The following is a 19970-nucleotide window of genomic DNA, read 5'->3' as shown; positions in this document are numbered from 1 at the left end:
TATACCACTGCAGGGGCTGGTCGACAAACATTGATTTGGTATCTTATATTATTTGCCTGTACTAAGACATTTAGACTAAGAACGCTTCAAGTTTGTAGAAAGAAAAGTGCACGTTTCATCTTCCTACTGGTGTTAAAACTAGAAGCGGACTTTGAGTGATATGGGAAGTTTAACAGTGAGATTCTGACAGAGCCAGAGTCAGCATGACTTCATGTTGAGCTGCACGAATGCCATTGGGATTTTACTTCCTAGTATTTCTTTTCCACCTTGCACTCTCTGAACTGGATCTTAGAGACTGGGACCCTGGAAATGGCAGTGGTTGACTGCTTGAGTTACAGGATGCTCTTGGTCTGCATATTTTTAAACTGAAAGTTCATACCAGTTAACATCGAGGCATAACTTTTGCAGGGTCTCAATAACTGTGAGCAAAAATTTGAAGAAGAAAATGAATGAAATTGGAAGATAATTCAAGCTGGTGTTAACACGGTGCTCAAGGTTCAGTGGAATTTTATATGTCTGTTTTAAACTGGTTTGTACCCATGGCTTCAGTGCCTCTGCTGCTGACAGCGTACGTTATTTTATGGAAATCTACCTCCTGGCAGGAAAAGATTAACATAATGCATGTGAGAATAAAGCATTTTGCTGGTAAAACTTCCTCTTCCTCCTTAATATATATGCAATGGTCATGATTAAGTTACATATGTAGAGGATTAAAATACACAGCTCATACTGCTTTGGGACAAGAATCTAATTACTATGTTTTACTGATTTTATTTCTTAAAGAGAAAGGAAAACTATTTTAAAGATTATTAAAACTACGATGGGAAGATTTGCTTTGTGAGCAACTTACCAGTGATTCTCTAAAACCTGTGTAAGGAGGTGAAAAAAGGGCTTTCTGCAATGGCTTTGAACTTGGGCCCTGTTTTTTTTAACATGAGAGTATGCTTTGTTAAAAAAAGCTTCTAGCTGTCTGAATGTCTCTCTTTTTACGTGTTTGGTATGGATTTTATGACTAGAAAATGTTAAGGTTTCATTACAGAAGTTTTTTTACCATCACGGTTGGTGATATTTCTACTGAGCTGTAATATGGAGAATGGTTTTCTCCAAACTAATTATTTGGCCTAACGCACTTCAATTCCAATCTTTCTCCCTGTCCCCCAAAAGAAGGGGGGTGAGGGGAATGTGTGTGTGTGAAGAGGCAGTGATACTATGATTTGATGGTAACAACAAAGTAGTTCATTTGTATTTCAGCAGGCATTTTGTTTTGAAGTCACATTGCACGTTGTTTGGGTTTTGAACTATGCGGTGGTTTGTGTTACTATGTCAGATGATAAACTGTCATCTTGGAAAGTAATTGTAAGAATTAGGCACTGACTAGGAAAACCAAATGACTTCAGATTTTATAACAAACCAAGTAATTCTGCAATCTTATCAACAGTTCTAATAATATTCAGTCATACTTTCTGATATAAAGGGTTTTATGTCATTTCTTCACATATGAACAACTGATTCTTTATTGAACAATTGGGGGGTGATTTCATTTCAACATCTTGAAATATCTTGCCTATAACATGAAATTGGAGCATGTTTCTGAGGAAAAAAAAAAAAAGAATGGGAACCTCTTGCTTCAGGTAAGCCTTTATATAGGTAAAACTCAATCACCCTGGCAAACTTTTATTTTTTAAGTTGAGAAACACAGGAGACAAAAGAAAATGACCATCACAGATGCTGGTGTTGCTTTTTTTCTGTGTGATGAGATTATTATGATCCTAATACAATTTTAAAAGGTGTTTGTAAATCTGTTGGTTTCCTCATCATATGAAGGATAAGTCACTAATTAAAAAAATAAAGAAAATCAAGATATTCATTGTAACTTCTCTGCAGCTGGTGTACTACTAAAGCTCTTTACACATAGTTTGTAGTGGTGAGATCACAAGCACAGCTCAGTCAGAACCCAGTTTCAAGTACTTTTTTGGTGAGATTGTACATACAGCTATTAATCTTTCATATTACTGTCAAGTTTACATGTAAGAGCAGCTAAATTGGCATTCTCTCCAGATGAAGCTGTCCCTAGTTGCTAGTGAGAACTTTAGTGTTTTTATTTAAGCCTGGTGTAGACACTTGCCCATTAGCTCTAGGAATGCAGAGCCCTAACAGAGAATATTGCATGTGAAATGCAAATGTTGAGTTTTGCACTATCATTCCTGGAATGGAAATAATATCTGACATCCCCTTTGGTTTTTGGAAGCCTGGTGGGTTCAGCTCTGCCTCTGGTTTGAACTGACCTGGCATTAAACACGTACCATGCGTTGTCTTTAGTGTTGGTGGCAAGTTGGATAAAAAACCTGATCCAGCTGGAAGTAATCCAGCAATCTCTTCTCTTCCCTCCTCAAAATTTTGTAAAGCATTGGTGGGGAGAAGGAAGAGAGGAGGAGTGTTTGTATGTGTTCTAGTTCTTCTGTTAATTTTATTCTACAATGGCAAGTAGTAGAATCACATCAAGGTTGGGCAGAGGGGCGAGGGAAGACAGTGTCTTGTTCAAGGAGGAGTCTGTAGAGCTGATCAGAGAGGGTGAGAGGATAGCAGATGGGGAAGGACTCTTTGGTGGGTGGAAGTAAAGTAATACTGCTACTTTATAGCTGTTTAGTGATACTTACACGTTGGATTTTGAAAATAGTCGATGTCTGAGTAATGTAATCTACTGTAACAGGGAGAGCAAGGATTGAACAATTATTACTCTTTAAGATTATTGCTGCAGATAATGTTGAAACACTAGTTAGCTGTTCTGTGGGGATATTTCTGCTGCTAAGTGATAAACTTCTGGCTCATCTCTGTTAATTTAGTGCCTCGAATTCAGCATATAGAAGTCTCTCCTTTCAAAGAAATTATTAATATTTTACTGTTTGTTTTGTTTGAAAACATGCAAATTATTTGAAAAGCTAAGGCTCTTTTTCTAAGCCCAGGGAGGAAAATTTAATTGATGCTTAGTTGATTGCCAGATTTTTACCTTTTTTTTTTTTTTTTTTAAGGTAGTTTCCTAGCACCTGTGGCCCTTGCTAGTGTGGTATCCTTCTAAGTACTGTGCAAGTACCTAACAAACCACTGTTACTTTGAAGTTAAATGATTTAACTTCCCAATAATTAAAACTTATGCTTTCTAGAAATATGAGTTTGTACTTTTTTGGGATGTTGAAATAATAGGCATCTTGTGTTTCCTTCATTTGGAAAAAAATAAAACCAAAACAATATCCTGTCAGTAGGCCTGCCAGTTGCATGTGTTTGGAAAATCCCTCAGAAAACTTCTTAAATTGTTCCTTATAATAAAGCATGCATGGTTCCTTAGTATATTATTTATACTTGAGCTTCATTTATAAAGAGCAGTTTGTGATTGCTGGCAGTTCTGGCTGCACGCAGCTATGCAAATAATTTACTAGTGTTTCTTTTAAATATAGCTCTGTTGCCCAGTAGTTATTATTTTCTGCTGAGCAGCCTGAGGCATTCTTTCAGAAGATGTTTTCTTGTGTACCAGGTTTCCTGAAACAAGCATTTCAATGCTACTTCCTCGGTGTACCTCCAGCCAGTGAAACATTCTTCCACTTTGCTTTGCTGGTCCTATCATACTTTTTCATTTAGTTCCCACTTACCATTCCCCTTCACCATGCCCTGGGTCATTCCAGACACTTTCAGAATAAATTTCAAGCTACTCCCATACTATGCTTGTACTTCCCATTGAAATGTGTGATACAAAGTAATTATATGGATCTTATGTATTTATGTTACTGTTTGCGATTCTGTATTTATTTATAACTTTCTTGGGAATAAGCGTTGCACCTGCTGCTGTTCTGTTTTTATGAAATTGGTAATGTCTGAATTTTGACTGATACAGAACTGTGCACATTCCCAAGCACATATGAAGACAGTTCAGACTTGTTTATGGGCTCTGAGGCTTGGGCTCATCACTTTTTGCTGGCACCCCACGATCCCTTTCCAAAGTGGAAATAGGAGGCAAAACATTTTAAAATTATTTTCCTCTTCTGGAAGGCTGCACATAAGAAGCTTCGATATTGTGGTACCTAGTTTGCAGGTCTCATGATTTTTGTGAGATAGGTTTGAGATCAGTGATGTGGCGAGAGCTGTGTCTTCACTTCTAATAGCAGGTGTTGCTCCGAAGAGTTACCTGGCAAGGGGATATTTTTGTCAGAGGTAGTTTGAGGGCAGTTCTGAGAGATCTGAGATTTGAGAAATCAGATGAAGCGCACACCTCCTGTCCCTTGAGCCAGAGATTGCCCTGGGTGAGGGAATCTCCAGGTAAGGCACTGCATCTTTCTAGATTCCCCATCAGAAAAGGTCAGGTCTGGGCCAGTACAAGTCTGTGTATGTTACTTTTTAACACACAAATTTAAGTTGAAGAGCACAAAGACTTACAATCCCATCCTGCAGGGAAGTCCTGCAAGAGACCCACGATTACAGTCAGCTGTTTAGGATGGAAATGGCTTGTTAGACTGCCAAAGAAATTCAGGTGCCATGATCATCATCTTCGTGAATTAATGCAATATTACAGATTTGGTAATGGTAGCTGTGAGGCAGGGAATTAGTTCAAGGCTGAGAAACTCAAGACAAAGTCTCCAAAGGAGTTCTAGGTCCTGTTCTTCCATATCATTGTTTTTCTACAAAGGAAGGGAGATTAAGTTCTTCCAATAATGAAGTGCCTAGCAGGTTTCAGTAATGTGCTTGTAAAAGCAAACGTGGTAGCAGTACTGGAAATCAGAAAAAGCTACTTAGAATGCCTTTATTTACTCTGTGATAAAGCAACTGAAACAATGACATTATGGCATAATGCCATGCCAATGCTCCCTTTGCCTTTCCTGTCTGTTTTCAACCTCTGAGAGAAGTAGAAAAGTAGAGAAAGTAAATAAAATTTTAAACTCTGTAATGTGCTTTTGAAATTGAATGCTTGGCTTTTTTTTTTTTAAGTTCTGACTGGAGATAATTATCAAAGGAACTGGTTTAAAACACAGCAAAACCTTAAAAAAAGCAGAGACCCCCAAATACTTCACTAAATTAAAATTGACTAGTCATGCATTTTATATATGTCTCTGTATGTATGTTTATAAACCCATGTAAAATGTATATATATTTAAAAAAAAAGCCCCAAACAGCTGTTGCTACTTAAACTTTGGAGTTAGTATAACAGGTTAGACCATTGCTTTCCAGTTTATCATGTTCATCTGAAGTGAAATAAATCTTAGGAATTTTTTTTCTTCCTTATTTCAGAAAACTGACATATTTGCAGCTTGTTTTTTTTTTTTTCACAGCTTTGTATTGCCCTTGGCTGTTGAAGTTAGGGAGATTTGAACAGTTCATGAGCAAGTAATTTCCATATCTACTGACTGGTAACCATGAGTCACTTACTATTAGATGTATTCTGGCCAGACTTGTCTTCTAATAACGAATGCCTTTCGTCAAACTCTTGTATCTCTTTAGGAAATAGATGACTTGCATATGGAATCCTCTATATATTATCACTTAATTGGGTAAAAAAAATAGCCTTTTTGTGTAATTCTGTGCAATCCATAGTTTTTGTCACTTATTTGAAGTGTATTTAAACCTTGTCAAAGCAATATTAAAATAGTGGTAAGTGCATTGCTTAAAATGTGGTGCTATTTATCTGTTTGTATACCTGAATACTAGCCTAGCAAGCATAATTAAAGTGCCATGTTGTAGAGAAATAGCTGAACTGTAACGTGTGTTTGCATTATTTTTTCAACCAGAAATGAAAGTTAAAAGACTGAGTGAAAGGAGTCCAGTGTTGAGAGAGGCATGTGAAATTTGGCCAGGTAGCTGCAGCTTTTCATAAATATGTACAGACTCTTAACTGCAATCCATCCTACTTGCCATCTAGATGAGGGGCAGACAATATCTTATTCAAACCCTTACCTTCGCTTCAGGCTCAAGCCCATCAATTCTGTTGGATATGCCCACTCCCTTAAAAACTTGTGTCCCCATGAAGAAGTTGTGTTCAAAGCCCAGTGTCTTCAGAAGGGCAGCATTCAGAGAGGTCTTCAGTGGCTTAGGAGAGGAAAGCTGATCTCTTTGCTTCCTGGAACTGGGTCAGTAGGTTCTTTATTCAACCCCAACTCCTCGCCACTTGACCTTTTGAGTTTTGGAGACTGAGGTCCCTCCGTTTGGCGTTCCTATCAGTAACTGCCTGTATTAAAAATACTGCTAGTGCTGGTCATAGTTGGTGTGCACAGGCACTTCACTAAATGTATAAATCCTCTAGACTTGTAGAAGCATTCTTGTGGCACACGTCTAGTTTTGTGTCAGGAATATGCTGACTATCAGGACATCAGTGTTATTGTGGGATGTGCCCTTGAGTGTCAGGGTCTGGCTTCATATTGAGTATCTGTATGTTCCCAAGTAATGAATTAATTCCCTTAGTTTAGCTTTTTATGGCTGTAAATTAAAAGCATACTTTTACCATAGAGGTATTGTTTGCAAATGTGTCTGCAGGAAACCCAGCTACATCTGCATGGCTTTTTATTGTCTTGGCGTATTATTGTTGTCCTTACTTTGCAATATCTTTGTGTCATCATGGTTCCGATAACATTACTGCTATAATAATGATTATTCAAGCTTTCTGGTAGTGATAAAATTCATCATGAGTAGCTAGGAGTCTCAGGCAGCCAGAGAATTAATAAGATAATTAAATTACAAGAAGTATTTGGAAAGAAGCTATCTGTCGCTTTGGCCCAATGCTTGACTGCCTTCCTTTACGTCCGTTCTCTCCCTGTATCTGGATGGAGTTTAAAATGACAGCTGACACCCTTCTTTTTATCCACTTGCTGTTTAATTCTGAATACTAATTTGTGTTGAAACATATGTAAAACTTAAGTGCTGTTTTGATAAAACAGCTTTTGATGATTTTGAAGTGTTTATGCAAACCTCGTGCATAATTGCTGTAAAACTGCAAAGAGTGTGGGGAAGGGATCTTAGGTTCCTTAAATTAAAATGCGTATATTCTCCATTTACTTCTGTAGTGATTTTTCTCTCCGAAGCTCTTACTTTATTATTATATTTTTAAATATATATTAAAAACTACACACACAAGGGAGAGTAAGGAATATATTCATTTATAATGTATATAATTATATATATTCGCATAATATGTATATTTATTATATTCCTCACCTCTATTGTATATATTTTCCAATGTTGTAGTATAGGACTGATCCTTCTTGGACAACACATTGAAAGGCAGTAGCATTTCATTTCACTTTGAAAAAAGGTGCAAAAAGGCTGTTAAGAATATGAAGGAACTTGGAGATACAAGAGCAATTGAACAGAGATTATGCTTGTTCCTCTCACTTTCTGCAAAGTGGAGCAGTAAATCCAGCTAATTTAATTTTTTTTTTCTCCTGAGTCTTTTACCTGTGTATCTTTCAATTTTTAATATTTCTGTTTTCTTCTTTTCTGGATACATTTTTGTTGAACATGTTCAGAAAGATTGTATAAATAGCATATCTGTATTTTCTTTGAAATATTTGCATTTCTTTCCACTGATTCTGGCAGGGGGATGTGCTTTGAAGGAGGTTTTGAAGTAATAGAAGTCTCTTTTTGCAACATGTGGCATTCACAGTGGGTTTTAATATGCAAAACATTAATCAGCGATTGATTGTATTATATTGGAATTGATTTTGACCATTCATTCTGAGCAAAGGATTTCTGTCATTCTGAGAAGGATTTACAAATTTAGAGTAAAAGGGAATGAAGTAAAAAAATAGGATACGAAAATGTTATAATCTTATTCTGACTCACCAAAAAGTGTCTCCAGAACAAAACAAAGCAGGTTAAAATTTTGACTTCTTTAGCATTTGAATGACAGGTGTAAACTGAGGAGAAAAATAAATTTTTGCAAGACCTAATTTCAAACTTTTTGTTATCCATGTTTTTAGAAACAGTCATAATGTCATATTTATTGTATCTTTGTGTTGAACAAAGTGTTTCGTAGGTAGAATCAGTTGCATTCCCACTGGCAACTTTGGAGCCAAGATTTTTAAGCATCTCATTTGTCTGCAAACCTTCAGCAGTGTATGTTCTTCAAAGTGAGAAAAAATATTCTCCTGGCAAAATATCTATAATTGTATTTGTTCTTGATACATTGTCCTATGAACTGTGCTGAGGTGACCATAGCACTAAAATGCTTTCTCTTAATCAAGTTAATGCTTTTGGGAATATTGAATGTCTTATAGTTTGCCCCTCTTATTTTTTACTTTTTTTTTTTTTTTTTTTTTTTAAGCCAAGCAAAGGAAGCTCACAAAGCTTTTGTTCTTATTTGAGAACAATTTAGTCTGTTTTAATAGGTTTTTAGGCAAATTAACTACTTTGTATTAACTTTGGTGATGCTGCCAAGGCAAGTTTTTGAAGCTAAGTACCTAACAAATAATTTGCTGTGTTATGATGAAACTATTAGATCTTGCTGTCCATTTTAATGTCTTCAAAGTGTGTAAAGTGGGATTGGACTGAGTATGTTTTTGAACTCCATTTCACTTACAAAGAGAGCGTTTCAATAGTAGGTCTATATTTGCTTTTTGGATAATGTTCTTGTCTACAAAACGACCTTCAGGCGTGCAGTCATTTAGTAGGAACTTGAATGTTTTATATTTTTACTGTCTTCATACTTTTATTATAACAAATTTTATTTTTTAAATACTTTTGGGCTTCCCTCCCTTTGCTCTCTAAATTATTAATCCTGATGTGCTACTTGTGCAGCTGCTGTTGGTTTGAGTGAAGACAAAACTTGCAGTAGCTCTGCTATATTATCAGGACCTGCTTAAGGTTTAACGTTATCTTCAACAGGAGTGTACTTCATGTTTTTGTTTGGTCAAGCTGTTAAAAAATAAAAAAATAAAAAAAAGCTAGAAGTTTTCTGGCACACTTGTATGTGTGTTTAGATTAGAGTTTATAGTCTGTGTGTTTAAAGTGTATGCAGTAGTCTAGGTGTTTTCCGCTATGGAGTTACCAGAACACCTTACTTTCTAGTAGGCTAGTAGTATTTATTCTAGTCCTTGAACTGCCTTACAAGCTGCTTTCTGAGCTGAAAGCAAAGGCTGAATGACCAGAAATACCTGTCTGAGCTTACATTTAGACATAGCGGTGCTCATAACCTGTCATGTCTGGTACAAACTTGAATTTTTTCTTTTAAAATATTCAATGGCCGAAGCAGTTAGGGTTATGTAAAAACTTTTCCAAGGAATTCAGTTGGAGCAATTTCTATTCCAAAGCTTTGAATTTTGATGAGAGGATTTGGAGTGGTTAATGAAGTAAAATTGCCGTCAGTCACGGAGGTGCAGAAGAGGGCTTGAGGGGCGATGTGCCCCGGCAGCTGAGCTGGCCGGGTTAGCAGTGGGTGCGCAGGCTGTTGAGCCAGCAGCGTGCCCAGCGCTCCTGTGGGACAGTGGGACCCAGTGCCCAGCTGCTCCTCCAGCCGAGATCAGAGCAGGACCAGGAAGTTAAAGCACTCTTGATTTCAGTTTAGTTTAGTGCTTCGGGCTTTGAGCTGCAGAGATGGCATATGTTTGCTTCTGGACAGCAAAGGACAGCCAGCCACCCCTTCATCCAGCCCAGAAAAAACTGGTAGAGGCTATTTGTCAGGCTTCTTAGTCATTCATGAGGGATGTTAAAGCATTTGGCCTAAGGGGAAATTTATCTTGGAAGCGTGTGGTCCAGCTTAGAGGAGAACATTAAAGATGAACTTTTGAAGAGGGTAAATGAGTAGAAAGGATGTGTACGTGAGGATCAGTGCAACTTTTGCATCTGTGAGCTATGCACAGTCTGTCTGATCCCAACAAAAAGGCAGAGAGTATTGGAGAATATGCTTATTTTCAAGGCTGGCTTCCTTCTAGCTTAACAGTCTGAAAACATACTTGCTTCTAATTCCTACTGCTTTGTCATTTATCCTCTACCGTACTATTAAACCATTCTCTCCTTTCTGGTGTGAAAAACCATCATAAAACTGAGGTGGTGGTTTAGCAGGAAGAAACAATAAATCAAATAGCGAAACATTTATATTTATCATTTTCTGGTTTTCCTGTCTGTGCTTTCCAAACCATACTCTGAAAAACATGGTCGTGTTAACATGTTCGTGGGAGCATTTTTCTAAACATTTGTGGTCACCAGAGCAACCCAAAGCATTGTTTCTAGTGATGTTTATGTGCCTACTTACATGTGATTGCCTAGTGCAGATGGCAAAGGAGTCTTAATATGAGAATTAGGAAAGAGAAATAGATGATAAATTGTTCGCATATCAAGTTTAAAGAAAAAAAAACACGTGTGAAGAATGAGGATATTGAAAGAGAGTTTTTCTTTTCTTTCCCCCTTTTTTTTTTTCTTTTCTTCTTCTAAGCTATAGAAAAAAAGCCCTTGGAAGCTGAACGACCATTTTTTATGTTTTCCAGGAGCATTAGTGGTGATTATGTGTAATTTTTAAATATGTGGCCTCTTTGACTGGTGGAGGCTTGTATCAAGGTTGCAGTTAAAAGCACTTATTGTTTTGTGATAACTAGTGGGATGTAACAGGTTTCTTAAACTGCTGCTGTAAAATTTACATACAAAATATTTGTTTTGCTGGAGATGATGATAAAAGGTTTTAAATGTTAACTGAGATTGAAATACTAGTTTTCAAGAATGAGTATTGGAAAACAGGGTAAACTTTTTTAGACTTACTTCCTCTCGTTGTTATGCCATCTTAAAACAATATGGAAATAGAAATAGCACTTACATCATGTACTTATAAAGTGTGAGAAAACTAGTAAATGACTGACAACATGACATTTAAGCAACAAAATCCACTAAGTATTCATATAGTAGCAGGAACATGAAACACTGTGATTGTTCCTACATTTCTTTTACTTTACTTAATATAGGTAAAGGATATGCATGTAAATGTAAACATGAGATGGCACTCTAGAGACAACTAGTATGCAAGAAAAACCCATATGAAAATCCTCTCAGATACCCGGGAATTGATTTAGGTGAGTTTTCTGCCCTTGATGGAATCGCATATCTACAAACTCTCCACAAATTCTGTTAATCCTTTAACCTTTGCTGTATCAGGTTCCACAATTAAATGACTTGAATTGGTGAGAATATTTGGCTTCTCTATAGAAAAATTTTTAGACCTCACAAATACATATCAGGCAGAACTACCAGGTAGTATAAAGCTTTACCAACCAATAAGGGTTAACCAAGGACAGGCATAAAACTGTAAAAAGGGATTGTTCTTTTTCAGTTGTTCAAAACCTTTGTTACAAGGAATTTGAGGAGCTAAAAAAATGTGATACTTAAGGATTGGAAAAGCATTTATTTAAAACCTGACTAAACTTGTTGTCTTGTGTAATTTCAATAGCACCTTTCGTAATTTTCCTGTGGTATTTAATATATGACATTTTGTGGTGACAAGATTTGAAGCAACTGCATGCTGTACAAGATGGAATATGGGAAGGCAGTGAATGCTGATAGTTGTGTATGAGTCCTTGTCTTGTCCCAGGGAGACATACAGGGTTTGAGTGTTTGGTTTGGTTTCAGAGCACAGAGCCCTTGTTTTAGACAGTTTCTTGACAGAATGATCTTAATGATTTGAGGAAAAATTATTTTCTTGAGTTTATCGCTGCTTCCTGTTTGACCTAAATGCAAGGTCCTAAAATGAGACAAAAATATCCCAACATTTCTTGAAACATATGGCACTTAAAAACTTTGCATTTAGTAATAATTCAGGAAGTGTATAATTCAAGAACTGTTAGCGTATGTCAAAGAGCGTATGAATTAGTTGCTGAAAGTATTGTTGGATAATGGTGCCAGTTTTTCTCTGACAATTTCTTTAGAAAACAAGTAACAGTTGGCACTCTTCCAAAATCTGACTGAGCTTACTGCAATAATTACACATGCTAGTGCTATTGTTTTATTGTACTCTGCTGCCTTGACAGTAGTACTGATTTTATAAATGTAAAAATTAGTGATGCTTTGATTCCTTTTTTTTTTTTTTTTAATAAAAGATAGTCTGATCTAAAGCAAACTTCCTAAATTGCACTTTAGTACATGTTAGTCATTCCGTGGCTGTAACCTGCAGTGGGCATCACAGAATGCTTGCTTAATGGAGTAGTTGTGTTGCCAAACTAGAACCAGGCACAATTTTGTGCAGCATAGTAGTTAAAGCATTAACTAAATGCTTAGCATGCTAAATTTGATTTTTTTAAAAAATTTTTTAAAAAATTTCAGGTGAATTTAGAGGTTCCTCTGGATGTGGTGGTAGTTTGTTTGTTTGGTTTTAATACAGGGATTGCTTTGACCAGAAAATTTCAGTGTAATTTGTACTTGAGAATTTTATGTGGTAGATTCACAACAAATCTGGTGTCAGTGACTAATATTTTTTTGTTTTATAATAGTTGGAATACAACTATGCAGAGACCCCAGCTTTCATGATTGGTTGCTGAAGAGCTAAACTTTGTTTTGGCATAGAAGTGACTATTGGGTTTGGCATGGTGTAGTTTTTATTTTATTTTATTTTTGGGGGATGTTTGTTTTGTTTTAAGTGGACATTGAAGAAGAACATTTGCTAATGCCAACTGCTGGAGTGGCATTTTCTAATGAAAATTTAAGATCTCTAGCCTTGAGTAGTCTAGGAACCACTGGATTGACAAAGTGCATGTGGCTTTCCTTGTTTGTGTGTTTTGTGGGAATCCTCCCTTTTATGCTCTGTGAGCCTTGGCTACTATGACAGAATGAAGAACGTTTTTTTTTATTGAGCTTCTTGCCTTTTTACAGGTTAATTTGAGAACCAGTGACTGAACAGAACAACTTTTACAGACTATAAAGTGCAGCCTTGTAACATGGAGTAACAATCAAATAAAGCAGAATATTTGGGAAAGTAATTTTCCCACAGCTTTTAAAGAGTCTGTGCTTGAAGCACGGGAAGGCTGGGGCTGTAGGGTCGTGTGACGATTCACAGCAATACAAGAGGTGAAGGGATGGGAGGAGGTTGGTACGAAAGGTGTGCGCCACTCGTGGCCACGAGGCATGGAAACGTTCAGTGACACTTCTGCCCCTGCTCCCCTGGCCCTGGAGTCCCAAGGATATGGCTGATTGGCTTATATGAGGGGGGAAAAAAAAACATTAAAAGTCTTCATATTTCAGATAGAAAGTCATTTAAAAAATATCCATAGAGACCACCTTAATACAGAAATGACACAGTTTATCTGTTTGATCCATGTCCTTCACAGGTATATTGCAGGTATGTGACATTACAAACTTGTATATGTACAAAAAGCCACTGTTTGTATTTACGCTTGAGTTTACACTTGTTATTTCTTCATATGAATTTGAGAAATATTACTGTGGCTAGAAAACCTTATTGGTGTTTTCGTGTTGCCTGACAGAGAACTGCTTGGTCTCCCTTACCCTGTTTAAAGCTCCATGAGTTGGGTTTGAATGAGCCAGTACATTTACTGAGGCTACTGCAGCCTCTCTTGAAGGTATGAACTTGGCTTCTCTGAGCATGTTTCTGCCCAGGTGTTTGTTCCACAGCATGTTTCTGTAGTGCTGCCTTTATGATGTAGATTAAAGCACCAGCCTGTTCATGACGTCTGTTGCCTTAAAGTTACTACAAAATAGAGGTATATGAGTCTTCTCTTTATGCCATTTGTTCGGTTGCGCATAACACAGAACATAGAGTAATTTCTTCCCTTGGAGTCCTGCACCCATCTTGGTGCTGAGAGACTCTTTATAGAAGGGGTTAAAGGATTTCCTGAAATATTTTTAGTTATTAGTCCATGTGCATAGTTAGTTATTTAAATAACTGTGTTCAGTAGGCATTGAAATAAAATCTTTATAAAGTTAGTTACTTTTTAGATTAATTGGAATTAAGCTCATTAAACTAATGCTTCAGAGGAGAGAGCGTATGTTTACAAGACTAATGACTGTTTCAGGGGCAGTATATAGTTTCTGCACAGTACCTCATAAGAAAATCATGCTATTGAAGACTTTCCTATGTTTAACATGTATATGGACAAATGCATTGTGCTTGTTATTCTATTCCTTGAATAAGCAGTAGTTGTCAACCTTGGGAGCTCACTGGCTATTTCAAGAATTTAACCTGCTTTGACACTTCCGTGGTTTCTTCCTGTGAGCAGCTTGAATACCACTTACTCAGCTGTAAGTTAAATAAAATCAACTAAGGAGAACAGCGTACTGTAAATGATGCTGGTAGCAGAAAAGATGATAACATTTCGTAACATTCTGGAAAACAACCTCTCGTGTATTGATTTTTTTTTTTTCCTTTTTTTTTTCTTTTTTTTTTTTTTTAATCTCCCCTGTCTGCAAAGATGAAATGTAGTCTTTCGGGGAGCCTTATTCCTTCCTTGAAGACTTGCTATATTGATCTGAAACCACAGAGCTGAAATTGGTCATATTTTAAGAGTGTTCCTTCTCTAATGACAATATATGGCCCTACTGCTTAAGTGGAAAACTTGCTGCAGTATCTCTGTTACTGGAATTTGTGGAACAGTCAGTGAGGGACTTCTCTAAAAATCCTTCATGAGATCCTGCAAATGGAAAACTTCACTGGCATGTGTGTGAATGGATAGCAGACCTCTGCAGATGCGATTCCTTAGTCATGCTTTATGGAAGCATACCACCAGTTTGCTCCAGAATAAAGTAATGGGAGGGAAGAGATGTTGAGTAACCCCTGTATGAACACAGATTTTTGTGTTTTCTTTTTGGCCTGGTGCTCCACTGACCACAGGACAACTAATCAACTCAATTCTTATTAGTGCAACCTTAGGTTTCTCAATTGGTGATAAATACAGGAAAACCTAGCATCTCCCTCAGAACAAGAGACAAGATAATTTCTCCTACCTCCTTTGCCAGATGATAAATTTAAAAGCTGCTGCATATTAATTATTCCCCATGATAACTAGGTTAGCTGCTCTTGCAAGGTCTTGCTGTTACTCTAAAAATACGGTAAGTTAAAAAAAGTATAGGACTTACCATTAATGAGAGAGTTTTTCCTTCTCTCTGAAAAGAGGGGGAAAAAAATTCATAAGGAAAATATAGACTAAGGCTTGTGGTGATTTTGTTTGAAGTCTGGTTCTGGAAACAAAGGAGGTACAGTAGGTCAGCGTACTAGTGTAGAATTTTTGGTGCTTTCCAGCCTTATGATATTTTACCTCCACTGTCATAAGCATGTTGCTTCAGAACAGGGCAATGTGTTTGTAATATCTCAGTGGAACTAAAAGTGAGTTACATTAAGTCTGAGAGTAACAAATATCATCTTAAGCTAAGTTAGCCTGGCCATTCAAACTTACGGCACTGTATACCCAATAATAGAATTACTGTATTTTTGTACATAACGATCTGCAGGGTGAGGATAGACAAGTGAAGGATGTCAAGAGTCTGCGCAAACTTGGCTTTGGGGAAGAGCAGGAACCCAGTAGGTCTAAGTAACTTGAACTGAGCCTGTTAAATTTACAGTCTCTGAACAGATATTTCCATTTTGGAAATCACGCAATACAAATTTAACATTAAATCAACAAATAATTGAACTGTAGATGTGTCTGCATGAACCATGTTATTAAATCCCACAGCAGTGAAATTTTTGTCAGGAAAATGGGCCTCAGATGAAACAAACAAACAAAAAACCCCATTATAAAACAAACAGTTTGAAGTTTTGAAAACTTTAAATGTCCAAAATGTTTGTTCTTATCCAATGTACTGAAAAACCAGTTGGCTAATAATGTCACAAATGGTTGGGAACTAAATGAATTCAGGATGATGCACTCTGGTGTAATATAAACTCTTGCAGAAAATGGCGTTATCAAGAGAACATAAAACGCTAAGCAGACGCATTGTTGCACAGAAATTATAGAGGCATGTTAGGCACAGATTTACTGAAATAACATAGTAGTTAGACAGCAAATTTGATATTGCTGCCCTTCCCTATTGCCAATGTGCTGTTCTCGTGTTCATGACATGAGGAATTGTTACTGTGTGGCTCCACAGCACTTTCACTTTGGAAGAACAGTGTTGCCTTGATGCTAACTGAAACTGGATGCTCTCAACATTGTAACATGGCTTTGCATATTAAATAGTAAAAGTTTTTGACGGTAAAGTTTCAACAGTAAAATAAAACAGTTGCCCTGCCTGTCTTTAATAAAGTAACCTGGTAGGGTGAGTTTCAATCTGGGAGTTTTGGTGTCTTGTGAGGAGTGGACAGTTGTTAATAGTAAAATTGATTATTCTGGAATGACCTTCTGCAATTAGATTTCTTAAGTTTCTAATATATTCACACCGGATACAGTAGTACCCAGGGAATATTTTCATGTTTTACTTAAGTGTGTATGTATATGTATCTTTAGCATTAAATTCTGAAGAAGTTTGTTTAAAACCAACCAAACAAAACCTCTATTGCTCAGAAACTGCTTTAATATATTTTGGAATAGTGGAGTTAAAGTCATTGAGTATTGGGGTCCATGTGGGCTTTTAAAAAATAACTACATGGTGTGAGCTCTCCAGGTATCTCCTCCTTTACATCCGATTCCCGCTCCTTCTAATGCTTTAGAGAGGGAGCTGAGTGGTAGCTGAATGACATTTGAAATGTTGTTGGGTTTTTGTGTGTGTGCGTGTGTGTGGTTTTTTTCTTTTTTTGGGGGGGGGGAGGTGTTTGTGGGTTTTTTTGGGAGAGGGGCTGTTTGGTTTTTGTTTGTTTCGTTTGGGTGTTTTTCCTAAGCGTTTCTGTCCAGTTAATTAGCTGAAAAAAAAATCTGGATCTTTTGAGCATTGTGATTAGAACTGTTACTTATATTTTTTACTGAGCATTAATTAACAGTTTGAACTGTTTCTTTTGGAGATTATAATGCATTCTGGGATGACACTTTGATGATAACGAGCTATTCAGGGGAAGAATCAATACCGGGTGACTGGGTAATGGCAGGCGAAACTCAATTTTGTCGTATCTAAATGTATTTGGAGAAAAATAATCCCAAGTTTACATGCGTTAGATTCTGAATTGACTGTCCTCACTGAGGAAGGAGATTTTGGAGTTACAGAAGTTAGCTCTGTGAGAACATCAGATCAGTTCTCAACAGTGGTCAAAAATGCAGGTAGCATGCTGGAAGCCATTAAAAACAAATGAAGAACGACATGTTGGGGTTTTTTTCCATTGGATACAGCAGTTCTGCTGTGTTACCCTTTCTCGCCCTTCATCTCAGAAGAGGTTATAGCAGAGTCGGAAGAGATATATGACTGATGAGGGTAAGCAAAGGAACAAAGCATCTCCCATATAGGGAATGATTAAGTAGACTCATCAGACTTCGGAAAACATGTTAGCGAATGAAAGGCAGGAGCCTATAAATCATGAGTAGTATGGAAAAACTGAGCAAGGAATGTTTATTATACAAGTGTAGGAAGTGATCAAAAATAGGCTATTGGTTGATAGCTTCAAAAATACTGAAACAAAGTGGTGAACTGTAAAACACAATGCCACAGCATGCAATGATTATTGAAATGCTTAGACAAACTAGGGGTGGGAAAATCATCGATATAAAAATGCATTAATCTACTAAGTTGCAAGCAGGTGGACAATGGTAAATACATCAGGAAGATATGACCGTGTGCTTCACCTGCTTTTATGTCTTCTCCAGACATCTATTGCCCTTGTCAGAAACAGGACATTGGAGCTTTGGTTGGAACCAGTAAAGCCCGTTAGGTAAAGTATGCACCAGGCCACTTCCCTTGAATACCATGTGTCCCTTAATGCATCCTATTCATCCTTTTCATGCAAGGACTTGCCTGACAGTTCTTCAGCATTGTGTAGATTCATAGCTTTTGCCTCTTCAGAAAGCAGTTAAAGACTTAGACTGACCATTTTTTTGCCATTAGTCACTTAAATTTCAAGTGGTAACTAGCAGGAGTTTTGCTCCATTTCTTCTAGGAGGGGATCCAGTCTTTCTGGGAAAATACCATCAAGAAATGGAGCATTTCCTTTGCTCATTAATGAATGACCTTGGGAGCATTTCACTATTTCAAAATAAGGCCTCAATTTCTTTAAATCCAGACATGGGTGGTCTTGCGTTATAGCTACTGGATCTTGTTATTCCGTTCTCTGTACTCCCCTCCCCTCCAGCCTGTGCTATTTTTCCCTGTGAAAGTACTTATATCCTGTAGTCATCTCACTTCTCAATCTCTCTGAAAAACTAAACACATTGAATTCCCTAAGTCTCCCATTGTAAGGTACCTTTCTGATCACTGAATCATTTTTATGGCACTTCTGCACCCTCCAGTTTTCCACCAACCACTTTCAAACATGGACAAAACTACCATGCACTGTTTGCGCAGCAGCCTCCTCCCTGCCGTGCCCGCTGTTGTTTGCCCGCTGTTGTTTTCCCTCTGTCCTGCCCTCCTGACCCATCTGGGGATGCTGTCTGGGGGGGCGGTGATTGGCATCATTACTCAGCTGCAGATATGGCTGAAGTGGCTGGTTGTGTTAACCAGATGCCATGCCCTGACATTTCTCAATTTTTACTGAAATCAAATAGTAGATAGAACCCTGATAACAGCAGCATTATATGAAATTGAAAGCGGAGAATTTATCTTCTTATCTCCAAACTAAAAATGCCAACAAATATTCACTTTCAATTTATTTGTTATATACGAGCAAGTTAGTTTGTAAATCAAAATACAGAGCTTTTATAGTATGGAGATGAAAGTATAGCTAAAGCTTCCCAAGACTGTTTGGAAGAATTGATACAGTATTTAGTGATTTATTTTACTGATACAAAAAGGAATCATCTACTATCTATCAAATACTGTGAATATATGTCATGGAGTTTCTAGTTCCAGTCCAAACCCACTACATTTGAGCTTGCATGGGCCATATTTGTGCAACTGTGCTGCTTTTATTTTTGAGCTGGTTTCAGTTTTGTCCACATGATACTCAGGGATTCAGTAGGATTTCTGTATGGAAAGCAAATCAGGAAAAAACCCCACAGATCTTAATTTTAAAGGTCTAAGTAGCGTTTGGAGAGTGTTTAACTATGTGCAAATTCAGTATTTATTTGAAACACTGCATAGATTTTCAGTGTTATAAAAGTATGAAACATGATAGAACATGTTTAAGGATGTGCGTTGGTGGAATAAATAACAGATTTGAAGTAACATGTTTCTTTATTACTCGTAATAGTACAATGAACAAGAAAGCAGTTCACACTTTTATCTCTCAGGTATTTGTTTGTTTGTTTGTTTGTATTTCCTTAAGGAAAACTTTCCCCAGTTTTTCCTTGAGAAAGTAGTTAGGCTTTTTGAATTTCATAATTGCCAAGTTGTACTTCAGCTGTTTGACTACCTAAATACTTGAAATTTAATTTCTTCTGCTTGAGAGGAGAGCAACAGTTACTTTCCTGCGTCAGTGTCTGATTTCTATTTGTGATGTGGTTAAGCTGGAGATAAAGTGGTTTGTAGCTTGTATTTCTGTTCTGTAGCTGATATTGTCACACATTAGAGGTTGGAAACCCTTGTGATAGTAACTCTGCACTGAGAACCTATCATTCATAGTAGCAGCTGCTTTACACTGCATTTATATTTAAATAGGAGAAAGTGATCTATCTTGAATTTTGAGAGTTGTTCCCATAGCAAAGTAACTTGCCCTCTTGTCTTTTTCTTCACCATCGATTGATCCATTTGCTTACTTATCCCCAGGAGTGGGGAAGAAGAAATCTAGAGAAAAAAAGCCTTAATTTAGGAGAATGCTGAATGCTTCCTCGTAGCATTTGACTTCAAAAGACCAGAGTCCTCTGGGTCTGGTTTATTTATATAGTTTTAATTAGAACTGAGCCTCATTAATGAAAATGTGCAAAATAAAACAAGGACATCACTTTAAAGTTCAAAGATATACATTGCAAGAATGGATTTGTGTTTAATCTA

The 19970-nt window shown here is 37.0% G+C and overlaps 1 protein-coding gene across 1 annotated transcript in view; it reads left to right on the top strand.

The window, feature by feature from the left end:
• Positions 1–19970, top strand: part of HS2ST1 (heparan sulfate 2-O-sulfotransferase 1) — a 79581-nt gene that overhangs the window by 1064 nt on the left and 58547 nt on the right. The gene's annotated exons all lie outside the window — the stretch shown is intronic.

Source organism: Caloenas nicobarica, chromosome Z (genome assembly GCF_036013445.1).
Source record: "Caloenas nicobarica isolate bCalNic1 chromosome Z, bCalNic1.hap1, whole genome shotgun sequence".
NCBI lineage: Eukaryota > Metazoa > Chordata > Aves > Columbiformes > Columbidae > Caloenas > Caloenas nicobarica.
This window is presented reverse-complemented; position numbering and strand designations above follow the sequence as displayed.